Genomic DNA, 13,946 nt, shown 5'->3' on the forward strand with positions numbered 1-13,946 from the left:
AAGCGTTTGAGAAAGCGTGCTTTGTCTACCTCCTGTACTGCGACCAGGTCCAGTCCATGTGTTACGTTTCCGGACCACGAGGGTGGCCATTGCCTGTCCGAGTGCAGTTCCTGTGGCACGTCAAGAACACGACTACCCAAGTGCAAATTTTTAAGTGCCTTGGCCCGGTGGACTTGCAGGAGGGGGCCATGGCATGCAGGGTGGAGCGGTCTGGGACCGCTCTACCGCCGAGGGTAGCGAGAGCGGAGGAAGCTCAGCTTACTCAGCTCGTCATGCATGTCCGGGAAGAAGGGGGGGGGGCACATGCGGCGCACATGCCTGCGGAACCAATTAAGCCTGGGGAAGCATAGCGGACCTCTGTGCGTCAGGCTCAGACTGGGCGAGCAGACCCGAAGGTGGCGGCCCAGGCGAGTTATCCGCATCAGACGCTGCTGTGATGCTCTCCGATCGCAACGCTGCCGCGGCTATGTTCTCACAAAACATAACCCATTGGAGAGAATAACCCATCCCGAGCTCGGACGGAAACAAGCAAGCGTGCCGGGGAGGCAGGGGGTTTCGAGGGGAATTTACCCGGCGAAACGGAGCCCGTCATTATCCCCAGATCGTCTTCACCGCCCGCGGCACCTGTCCCAATCCCGTAGGAATCCCGAGGCACGGGGGGCGGCTAAAGTGGCTTTCTCTCACTACAAGAGAAAGCCGCTACCACAATGCTGTCATGGCTATGTTCTCGTACTGAAAACATAGACCATTCATAAAAATGCTGCCTGCGTGTGATCGCAACCCAGGTATGAGCATGCACCCGTTTTTCTCCTCTGTGTTTCATGGATTATTGCATCGATCACAAAGCACTGCTTATCAAGAACAACCAACAACAACAACAAACAATCGCGTGAGGGATTCACATCAATCTCAAAACCTCACAGCTCATGGCATCCGCTCATGTTATTTCTTCCTGCATTGCAGGTCACATGTTTACAATAGCCTCTTCCATCAGCAGTGAGGGATTCACATGTGATAAATGTAAGGAATTAGTTAGGCTGACGGAGAAGGTTAATGGAGACATGCATCCAAACACTAGTGGAAGTGAGTGAGAAAAAGAAGCCAGGAGATAGTGTTTCGGATGCGAGTAGTACAGAGAGCAACACACACACTTTGGTTCCAGCTCTAGAGCCCTCGCAGCAGGGTGTTTGGGTGACGTCTCTGTGGCATACACACTCAGCAAAGTGACACCACTCTACCGTTCCTGAGTTTCCAATCAATTCTCCCAACTCAGTGATGCACCCACTGAGAATCAGCAGTGGAATCTGCCTTGAGACATTACACAGGTCACATAAACTACAACACATAGAGACTGTATCACCTAGATATCTCATAGAAACTGTGTCTGTTCCCTAAAATACCAAACACAAAACCTCACTAAATCGTTTAGATTATTGTCAAACTTGAACAAAACAAACAATTTAAAGATAAACATCACATAAAGATAGGGCTACTAAACATTAGATCTCTTTCTACCAAAGCACTAATTGTAAATTTAATTATTACAGATCATAGTTTGGATGCGTTCTGTTTGACTGAAACCAGATGAATATTTTAATTTAAATTAATCTACTCCCCCAGGTTATTGTTATAAACATGAGCCTCGTCTGAAGGGTAGATGAGGAGTTGTTGCTACAATTTACAGTGAAGTTTTTGGTGTTATTCAGAAGACATGATATAAATGTAAGTCTTTTGAACTAATAATGCTTAATGTGACACTCTCAGATATAAATTTAAAAAACTATGTCGTCTTTTACCCTTGCTACAATATATAGATTGTTGGTGACTTCAACATTCACATAGATAATGATAATGACACATTGGGATTAGCATTTATCGATATTCTCAACTCTCTTGGAGTCAGACAAAATGTCACAGGACCAACTCATCACCATAATCATACACAAGATTTAATTCTGTCATATGGAGTTGATGTTGATAAAATAGAAATTCTACTGCATAGAAATGACATCTTGGATCATTACCTCGTCTCTTGTATGCTGCGATCAGCTAATGTTACTCAATCTACACCACACTATCATTCAGGTTGAACTATTCTTTTGACCACTAAAGATAGCTTCACTAATAATATTCCAGATCTATCTCATAGATTCAGTAAACCCCGAAGCCCAGAAGAACTTGATAAAATAACAAAAAATATAAATACAGTCATCTCTAGCACTCTTGATAGTGTCGCCCCCCTTCAATTAAAGAAAATGAAACAAATAAGCCCTGCACCATGGTACAATGATCAGACTCAAGCTCGAGAAAGCAGGAGAGCAGCTCGGAAAATGGAGCGCATGTGGAAAAATACAAAATTATAAGTATTTCGCGGTGCATGGAAGGATAGTGTCTGTCGCTACAGACAGGCACTAAAAGCTGCCAGGTCAGCATATTTTATTAAACTCATAGAAAATAACCACAACAATCCTAGGTGTTTATTCAGTACTGTGGCTAAATTGGTTAGGAATAAAGCCTCAACAGAACCAGATATTATGTCGCAGCACAAGATTAATGACTTCATGAATTTCTTTACTGATAAAATTTAAATAATCAGAAATAAAATTGGCATTATGCAATCATCTTTCATAGCATCTCAGAAAACAGTGTCTCATAATTTTCCTCACATGCAACTTCAATGCATCGCTGTCATTTGTCATGAAGAGCTAACAAAACTTATAGAAACATCAAAGCCACAACATGTTTGTTAGATCCAATACAACTAAGCTCTTAAAAGAGGTATTTCGTGTAATTTCAGAACCTATACTTTATATTATGAACTCCTTGCTATCCTTAGGACATGTCCCAAGAAATTCTCAAATGGCAGTTGGCCCAATTACGTGACGTGCAATTTTGATGTCCAAACCTCTTTATGATGTCAAAATAAAGAAATGTTTAATAAAAAGCACATTTATTGAATCTATTGATCTCTGTTTATCAAATGATATGAACATATATTGAGGGTATTACAAAGTGTAAGAATTGTTAGACATTATATTCACATAATGTCATACCGGATAACTGTCTGGACCTTAGAGTGACATACAAAAAAGCCAAACAAACTGTAAAAAATCTAATAAACCCTAACATCTCTGCCACAGGCATTATTGTATGAGTCTCGACAACAATATATTTAAATATTACAAAGAATATGACATCCAGTTGATTGTTATGCTTTGGAGCATTCTGTCCCAAAACTGGCCGTCAGCCAATGTCATCCGGGATAACAAGAAAACTGGAGCAATTTTATTGTGAATTTTATTTTGACACGATGTGAGACAGCATGCTACACAATCAGGAAGACCCTGAAGGACCCCCAAACAATGGTGAAAGGTAAATATGTCTTTCATAAAATGTGTTTAACTTACCCTTTTTCCTCACTAACACACTATTTAGTAAAATCCTGTGTCATATGGGATAACGCTAAAATAACATATATAACGTGGATTTTATGTAAATATGTTTATTTAGCATGAATTTACATATTTGGAAGTTGAAGGTAAAGGTTGCAGATTTCTATAGGTAGCCAAAAATACTGCCTTATTAAGATTTAAACTGAGTTTTGTCATACCGCATAACAATTTTGTCATATAGGATAACAGTTATTTTCTGTTAGCCCATAATGTCATCCGTTATCTTGGATAACATGTGTTTGCCAATATATTCTTATACAGTTTTCAGCTTTAATTTGTATAATTTCCATTCAAATTGTGATATTAACATATCATTAACATTGTTTAGTTGAATATTAGCAAATTATATAGTTCATAATAATATTAAATCACAATTACATTTAATTATTGTCCAACCTGTCATATGGGGGAATCCGCCCCTTTAAGAACAGGCCATCCACTCTAGTGACATCATCATGCATTTTTTTCTCTCTCTTCAGTGGCGGGAAATTCAACTGAGGTGAGTGAGTAGCTTAATTTCCAACTGTAAAATCTTTTATAGGTTTGCTTACTCGCTCTGCCCAAGCTTAACATTACCTTCTGGCATAAAATATGCCAGTAGTGATTAGAATAAAATGTAATATGCGTTTTTAACTATAGTAAAATCTCTTTATCAACCAGCTATCTAGTTAGCTAGTCCTGGTTTGTTGTAAGCTAATATACTGAATAGTATACTGAAGCTCCCTCCTTCTCCCTCCTCCCACACACAGACTAAGTAATATTAGTTTTTCATTTGCCTCAAGCCTTAATATTTATATAGATATTCATAATTAACAGTTATTGTGTGTATGTACAGTTTTAACATGAAGAAGATTTTGATTTATAGATGCCATTGTCAAAGAGAGCAGCAAGGTTCAGGGCTCTGAAGAATGCTGACCCATTGGCTAGGGAGGAGTTTTTGGCAAAGAAGAGAGAGAGGTATTGCTTTGTAATTGAGAAACGAAGTAACAAATGTAGTTCAATAAAAGAAAAGCTGAAATAAGTCAAAATACACTTTCACTAATCTCAATTATATCATGTTTTTTTATTTGTTATCTTTCATCTAGCTACCACAGACGTAAAAAGGCAGGGATGGTTCAGCAGCCAATTAGATGCCTTGATACGCTTGCTGCAAAAGAAAAGAGGAAACAGTGGAGGCAAAACCAGTGGGACCATAGGGAAAGATTGAAGCATTTAAATACAGTGCTAAACTTTACCCCTGACTCTATTAATGACAGTGTGGCGGAACCTGAGCAGCTTCATCAAAATCAGCCACATAATCCACAGCCAACTCCACCTCACCCTCATGCCTACCAAAATGAAGAACCCTCACCTCACCCTCAGCAGCACTCACCTCCAATAGGATCATCAACTCAAGACAGAAGCAATATTATCTCTAAACTGAAAAGAGAGAAAAAGGTGTTCATTGCTCACAATGAAAATGCAATTAGCTCAGCAAAAAAGAAAGTGTGAAAAAATGCACAAAAGTCAAAAAAGGTTGTATCAGTTGAAGACTGTGAATGAAAGGTACAAGCCAAGGGGGGGGGAAAGAAACTGGCAGCATCAAAGAAAATAGAAGTCAGTAAATTTCTTTGTAGAGATGACAACAGCCAAATTCTCCCTGGAAAGAAAGACACCATGACCAAAGGAAAAAATAAGCAGCAGTGCAGAGTCCTCTTAAGGAATCTGAAGGAACTCCACAGTATGTACAATGAAGAGGTGGGGAAGGAGTTAAAAATGTCATACAGACAGTTTGTGCGCCTGCGACCATTCTTTGTGACAGAGCCAAAAACAAGAGATCGCAACACCTGCGCTTGTCTTGATCATGAAAATGTTAGGCTGCTTGCAGAAAAGCTGTTCCATAGTGAAGTTCTGGGAACATCAAGCTCATCTTCACTTCTCTCACATATAGCATGTGATCAGAAGAAAAAGGATTGTATGTATCGCATATGTCCACATTGCTGCTACTCTGAGATAGAGGTGACATTACCCGAAGACAAAATCTCAAGGGAAACTACATGGCAGCAATGGAGAAGAGAAAAAGTAGACAAAGATGACAAGGTTTACACCAACTTTGTTAAGAAGGTGGAAACAGGGTCATGGGAAGAGCTTGTTAAATCCTTCAATCAAGCACTAGATTTGCTTGCAAAACACCACTACAATTGGCTTCATCAGCTGGAAGAATGCAGAAAGCTCAAAGAAAACCTCAGTGACACAAAGGTAGTTGTCCATATCGACTTCTCTGAAAATCATGGATGCAAGCTAAGCACAGAGATCCAGGCCTTCCATTTTGGTGGAACTCGAAAACAGGCAACCATACATACCTGTGTGGTATACACAAAGCAGGGGTGCAAGTCGTATGCCACCATCTCAAACAGCCTCTGTCACGATGAAAGAGCTGTCTGGGCACACCTTGAACCAATCTTTAAAAAAGTGAAGGAGGAGAACCCAACCATAAAAAAGTTCACTTCTTAAGTGATGGCCCAGTGACACAGTACCGAAATAAAAATAACTTTTATCTTCTGAGCACAGTTCCTTTCCTTTGGGGATTTGATGAAGTCACATGGAATTTCTTTGAAAAATCCCATGGGAAAGGGGCCCCTGATGGAGTTGGAGGAGCCATGAAACATACTGCTGATGCCTTCGTGAATATGGGTAGAGACATACAGACCCCAGAGGAACTTTACAGGGCTCTCAAGGAGAACGGCTCAGCAGTAGATCACTTCTGGATTCCAGAGGAGGATGTGACCAGATATGATGAATCTGTACCAAGTAAGCTCCCAGTTGTAAGGGGTACAATGAAGATACACCAAGTTGCTGCACAAACCCCTGGAAAGATCACCCACAGAGAGCTGTCCTGCTTTTGCAGGCGAGGACAGATCTGCCAGTGCCATGACCCTATAGTAATCAACTTCAATCAGTTAGGTAATGAGACAATTGTGGAGGCCATACCCACAAAACAGCAAGCACTCGATTTGATTGGGAAATTTGTTGTGGTGATATATGATGCCCAACCCTTTGTGGGCCAAGTTCTCCAGGTGGTGGAAGATGAAACTGAGGTGAGCTGCTTGTGACAAACCGGTGGAAAGAACTCATTTGTGTGGCCAGAGACACCTGATGTCATCTATTACTACAGGTCTGAAATCCATGCAATCATCTCTGAGCCAGAGCCATACTCTAATCACAGTGCTCAACTGTGCAACATTGGAGAAGGTTTAATGAGATGAGGTTATAACCTGAAACTGCATGCAAAATGCCATTGGTTGTCGTTTTATTCTAAATGCTTCTGTTATTTTCGACAATGTCTATAAAAAAATGTAGTGTTCATTTAATGAAATTTAGTGATTCAAGGTACTTCAACCCATTAATAAGATTTTTCTTTATAAATATGTTGTTCAATTACATGCTTTTGTAAATTTGTTGTTCAAATAAATGTTCAGTGAAATGAGTGAAGATTGCCTACTTTAACCCTTTACATTATTTATGAATATTGATGTAGAGTGACTATGATCATCAATAAAATGGTTCAAGGTACTTTTCAGTACTAAATTAAACCTATAATGTTGAAAAGTTGTGCTGTTTTGATATTCATAAACATGAAAAAATGGTTTTAAATGTATTTGTATACTTGCCAAATCTGGGAAGAAACCACACTGAGTTTGTGTGTAACAGTTTACACACTGAAAACCACATCTGTATTTCTTTACAGTGGAGCCTAATTCATTTCCTGGAAAAACATTGCATAACATAAACATTAACAATTCATGTGTTAACTCATATGGTGTCATACCGAGTAACAATTTAAGTCAGGCTGTTTTTTTTCCATTGAAATGCATAATTTCACTTCATGGAGTTGAGGAAACAATAATAACATGATACCAAGTTCTGTAAAGCATTTTCAGACATTTTGCATTTGCAAATCACATTGCAGTTTTAAAATGTGGGTAAAGAACTTGAACAAGTAGGGTCACGTTTAAAGAAATCACAATATAATGAGAAACAATAGTTGTGCAAAAAAAAATGTTTTCTGAGCTCTAAATATTGTTTACTGCATCACTTTACATATTTATTAAGTATTATTGATTTGAAAAGTTTTAATGCCATAATATTTAGAAAATGCATTAACGTTATCCCATATGACATTTTGACTGGTTCTTTGGACTGGTTTGACACATGATTCTCAGTTAAACCGCTTAAAATACATTGTTTAAAATTGAGATTTTAGTAATAAGTAAAAAACATCCCCATAAAGATAATAACTACTTTGATGTGCAATTTTAACCTATTTGAATTTTTTATCAGTTGAAAACCTTATTTGTCACTGGCCCAGTTATCAAACCTCTTATTAAGAAGCCACAACTTGATCCTGGAGAACTGGCTAATTATAGACGATTTCAAATCTCCCGTTTATGTCGAAAATACTAGAAAAGACAGTATCCTCCCAAATATGTTCATTTCTATAGAGAAATAGTATATATGAAAAATGTAAGTTACTTATCAGTTACAAATGACTTGCTCTCATCATATGATCGCAGCAGCATTTCTCTTCTAGTGCTTTTAGATCTTAGTGCTGCCTTCGATGTGATAGATCACGACATTCTCTTGAATAGCCTGGAGAGTTATGTTGGAATTTGTGGAGTTGCATTAGCATGGTTTAGGTCATATTTAGCAGACCGCTACCACTTTGTCTATGTAAATGAGGAATTGTCAAATCAAACAAAAGTAAAGTATGGAGTGCCACAGGGATCAGTTTTAGGGCCTCTGCTTTTCTCCTTGTACATGCTTCCCCTGGGAGATATTATCAGGAATTGTGGAATAAGTTTCCACTGCTATGCTGACGATACACAACTTTATATTTCTTCAAAACTTCATGAGATTTCACAATTCTCCAAATTAACAGTGTGGATCAATGAAATAAAAGATCGGATGGCCAGAAATTTTCTTCTACTCAATTCTGACAAAACAGTGGTACTAATTATTGGACCAAAAACCTCTAAAATAAGATGCTAAAATATAATTTGACTATCGATGGATGTATTGTTACGTCATCTTCAACAGCGAAGAACTTAGGTGTTATATTTAGGTGTTATCACGGTGTGGCAAGGCAGAGGGTGGAGCCGGGTTGTGATTACGCATACCCGGCCCCTTATCGGGCTAATCATGCCTCAGAGAGGGATAAAGGTCGACTGGAGACTGCAGTGGGACAGAGAGAGAGAGATTTACGGACAGCTATCCAACACGTGTGTGTGTTTGTCTTTTTGGTTGAGTATCAAATTAAACTATTATTTATATTTTCAAGTAGGTTCTCGCCTCCTCCTTTCCATTAATCCCTTTACACTGCTGCCGAAACTCGGGAAGGAGGAGGGATGTGTCGTAGTGGAGTTCTCGGTGCTACCATCCACCCCAAAGGAGCAGCCGTGGCCATATGCCGGAGGATGGGGGAGCCCGGCTGCCTGGAAGCGGAGGAACGGCCGCAGACCGCGAGGGGAGGAGGTGCTCCCAACCAACCGCCTTGAGAGGTTATCACTACCAGGGGCAGGGGAGACCCCTACCATCCATCAAAAACACGGCGGGGCCTTCCATCCGCCAGTGGCCAGAGGACTGCCTCCGATCCTCCCAGGGAGGCATGGCTGTCATCCATTAGAGGTGGAGGAGTGGCTGAGGACCAAGCTACGACGTATCGGAGAACCGGCAGGTATGTGGGTTTTTTTCTCTCTCTTCTCTCTCCCACTGTGGCTCCATGTTGGCCTTTCCCTCTCTTTTTTTAAATGTTTTGTTCATTTGGCACGATCGCCGTTATGACGTGTAGGTGACACACTGTTTTTTGTTTCCCTCCCCTTGTCCCCTCCCTCATCCAGATAGACGGGGATGACCTGCCGGCAGACGGGGCAGAAGGCATGCCCTTCCCCAGGGAAAGGGGGAGGGGAGGGGGGTTATTGAATAAGTGTGCACCAGTGTGTCCTGCGCCACTTTTCACCCACTCTGTGATTTGGCGACTAAAAACCGTCACTTGGCCCCTTAATGTTTCAATTTTGGAGCCAATCACAGAGTGGGTGATTTGGGATTTAGGTTGAACACTAAACTGTGTTTGGGATTTTATTGATTTTGGACTCTTGGGTCTGTGCTCGTCATAGTAAGAAATATGGCTGAAATTATTAGTTTCCTGACATTATCGGCAAAATCGAGCATAAAAAAATGTAAACAAATATTTTCGTTGTCGAACAGTTGTTTGATCTAATTTAACATAACATGAGATCATTTGAAATGCTAATAATGATGCGGGAGAGCAGCACTTGAGCTTGTGCTGGAAGAAAGAACTGTTCACAGTCCAGATGCATTCTAAACAGATTAAGGTGATGTAGATCACAAAGTATGAGGGTATTATAATACAAAAACCAAAATAAGTAAAAACAGAAGCAATACCATTGTGACGTAAAAATAAAGCAGAACCGTACCTGGCATTCCGCTTAAACAAAACTTGCCTTTCAGAGAGTGTAAAAAGGATACAGCCGCTGCCAAATGTATTGTCAGTGACATAAAGTTTGTGTTTTGCAAAGTGTGCTGCTGCAGTATTTGTAGATTATTTTTTCACATGTTTCTATGGTATACTGGAAAACAATGATAAGAATTTCATAAGTTTTAAAGTTGTTGGCTAAAACATTCAATATATTTACAGGGTTGACCCTTGTTCTTCAGAACTGGGCATCATTCTGGGCCAAATCTTGACTGATGGAGATCCATTCTTGCCTTATTAGTGCTCGGAGTTGATCACAATTTGTGGGCTTCTGCTTGTCTACTCTCCTTTTGAGGATTGACCACAGGTTCAATGTAATGATCTCCGAGCCACTTAATTTTTACTCTTGCCTTGTGACATGGTGCTCCATCATGCTGGAAAATGCACTCCTGGATCTTTGGGAGAAGTTGCTCTTGAAGGACATTTTGATACCATTCTTTATTCATGGCAGTGTTTTTGGGCAGAATTGTGAGAGAGCCCTGCACTGGTGGTGACATGATTCCATAGCGGACTCCTCAGGAGGAGACGGTCCTGGTGCTTGCTGGACACTCTGGGACGTCCTGAAGACTTCTTCACTGCAGTTGAACCTCTCTCCTTGAAGTTCTTGATGATCCGGTAAATGGTTCTTTCAGGTGCAATATTTTTTGCAGCAATTTCCTTGCATGTGAGGCCATTTTGATGCAAAGCGATGATGCTGCACGTCTTTCTTTAGCGGTAACCATTGCTAACAATAACACAATGATTGGAAGCACTTCTTCCCTCCTTTTATAGCAATCAGTCTGCTCTTATAATCCAATCAGAATGATAGAGTGATTTCACCTGACTAGTACTCGTTCACACTTTCCCAGGTGCTTCTGATATAATTTGTGAAATGACGTTAGCTGGTCATTTTGTGCCAGTGTCAAAAAACTGTGAAATGTGGGTTTTTGTGATCAAGTTAATTTTTTGGGCCAATGAAGCTTTTTGCAAATATTTAAAATGCATCTGATCACTCTGCACAATAATCTAGAAACAATGTGAATCAACACCACAACAACTGAAGCAGAAATCTTTGCGAAACACAAAATGTATGTCACTGCCAATAATTTTGGCCACGGCTGTACTATATAATTATATACTGTATTTAACACATCCTTTATTAAAGTTCAAATAATAAGGAAGTGGGTTGTATAAATAAGCAAAAACTCTGAAACTGGCATTTCTCTGTGAGGTCATAGCCGCTTATATTATATACGCCAAATAAAAAACAGCAAGAGAGTGTTTCAAACTTCTCCTGGCTGATACAATGTCTCGCGCAGAGTCGCTCATCACTCGCACGCACTTGCCTTAGCTAGATTATAACATGATGGCTCGCGACATAGTGAATCATAATATATGTGTCACGGTGTGAAAATTATTGTGAAGAATATTTATGATACGCAGATCTATTAAGAAGAGAGAATGTTTTTTTGTGAGCTAAAGATGGATCAAAATCAAGTGAATAAAAGGGTGAGAGTCTGTAGTGTTTGCCCATTATACAATGCATAAAAGTCTTTTTTGGTTTGTTTCCAGCATTTAATTTGTCCCTCAGCACACACTGGATTCGAACTCGCAACTCCAGGTGTGATAGTCGCGTCAATACTCGCTGAGATACACAGACCCCCCACAATGTATTTCTAATTACAATTAGATGTTAAATTAATGACAATACAATTTTGTAACTATAGTGCAGGCTTGGCTCATGAATATTTGTTTATATTTGGTAGTAAAAATATTTAGTATATTTTAATGTTGACTGATATTAATGGAACTTTAATTAAATGTGTACTCTCTCTGTTTGCTTAACTATATACAAGCCTAGACTTTGCAAGACGACTTTAATCATGCAGTTGGATGATTGTTTTTTTTTGTTTGTTTGTTTTAAGAAAGGAAAACATCATTCATAATTCAATGTTAACAGCAAGACTTTCAAATCTTGACCCATAAAATAGTTTATCTTCTTTCACATGAGATTAAATGACAACCAGGGGTTTTAAAACTGGTGTTCGGGGACCGCGAGCAACTGCTAGAGGGTCTGTGGAAAATTTCAGAGAAATAAATAAGTGTTCATAAATGTAATAAATAATTATAATAAATATATATGTACATTTACAATAATTTGACATAATTGCCATTCAGTATAAAGATACAGTCAACAGAAGTAGACTAAATAAGATTAGGCATGCACCAATATGAACATTTTGTGGTCCATACAATATCAATTTAAGCAAACATTATAGCCTTCCAATATTTTTCCACTTACACTTTGTAATTTCCTTTGGAATTATGCTTTTAAAAAAGTACAAAGAGGTTCGAAAATACAATCAATATTCATTGAACATGGATTGTATTTGTTAATCACATGGCAGGTCCAAATTTGAAGAGCTACAATGAAAGATAATGTAAGGAATAATTGACGACAACACACTGAATTGCAATTCAACGGGCCGGAGTCAATTATTCTGCTTATACCACAGTTACCACACATTAAGACATCGTTCAGTGTTTTATCTCAAGACATTTTCTGATTTTCATCGCTAAAACACTCTTGTGTGTGGAACTACTTTCTTCCGCCACATATTCAGCGTCTTGCTTTAATACAGTCGGAGCCTTCATCGCTTCTGGGATTACCTTTGTTGTTGCAGCTCTGGTCAGAAGTGACGTAGTTTCAAAATTGCCAAGACGCCTGCCACCATATTCCCGTTAAACCGTAACAACTTTTTTCATCCTCACTGAGAAGCAGGAGTGCGCTGACATGACATAGCAACTCTGTTTTTCTCTCACGAGTATGTTTGAGCCTTAAGTGTGTGCGGTACGCGTATAATGTGTGTGCGCGTGCGAAACGGGGGGCAGGGGGTAGCTGATTAGGGCAAAATATATTGACACATTAAAAGTTATTTCGGATAATAGAAATTGTTGTATTGATCAAGTCGCGGGTTTGCGGCTCAATTTTTCGGTTGCGACTTGAGTCTCGGTGTGCGCAGGTTTGTAAGTGTGAGGAAGACGAGGGAGCGCGAGTGCTTTTTTTAAACGAAATTGAAATATATGTTGGATATTTTAGTCATTGTTTTGACGTTCTTAACCAATTTACTTTAACCAAAGTCTTTGTTAATTGGATATTTTGATGTGGTAGCCTGTAGGGCTCTTTGAAATAACTGAAATAATTTGGCGTAATGATATGGAACCGTTATGCGGTCAAGAACTGGATCTACTTCATAGCCGCGCGTTTCCTTGAAATAAATTGCACACCTTAGATTAGAACGTCCGCGAACCAATCAGAATCAAGCATTCAACAGACCCGTGGTATAATATAAGATCAAATATAAATTAAATATTAAACTAGATGCTTTATGTCATGGCAAAAGGGTTATTTTGCACTTCTAAAACATTCTTACACTTCTGTTTTTGCAGTTCTAAACAAAATAACTCACTTTACATATTATGAAAAACAATTACAAATTCAAATTATTAATTATTGAATTTGACATGCTTTGCTTTTTTTTATTTTCATTACGCATCTAAATAATATTACAAATTTGACAAAATTCAATAAACTTAATTTATTATACTTGAACTATTGATTTGGTGGTTCAGTGGTTAGCACTACCATCTTCCAGAGGGGAGTGTCTGGTTTTGAGTCCCGGCTCACCCAGGGCCATTTTTGTGTAGTTTGCATGTTCTCCCCGTGTTTGTGTGGGTTTCCTCTGGGTGCCCTGGTTTACAAAAACAAGTCCAAAAAACACGCAGGTTACTGTAATTTCCGGACTATTGAGCGCACCTGAATATAAGCCGCACCCACTGATTTTTAAATAAAATATTATTTTGAACATAAATAAGCCGCACCTGTCTATAAGCCGCAGGTGCCTACCGCAACATTGAAACAAATTAACTTTACTCATGCTTTAACGAAACACGGCTTGTAACAAAAATAAATAGGCTTTAAC

The sequence above is a fragment of the Xyrauchen texanus genome, chromosome 11 (genome assembly GCF_025860055.1).
Source record: "Xyrauchen texanus isolate HMW12.3.18 chromosome 11, RBS_HiC_50CHRs, whole genome shotgun sequence".
In the NCBI taxonomy this organism is placed as follows: Eukaryota; Metazoa; Chordata; class Actinopteri; order Cypriniformes; family Catostomidae; genus Xyrauchen; species Xyrauchen texanus.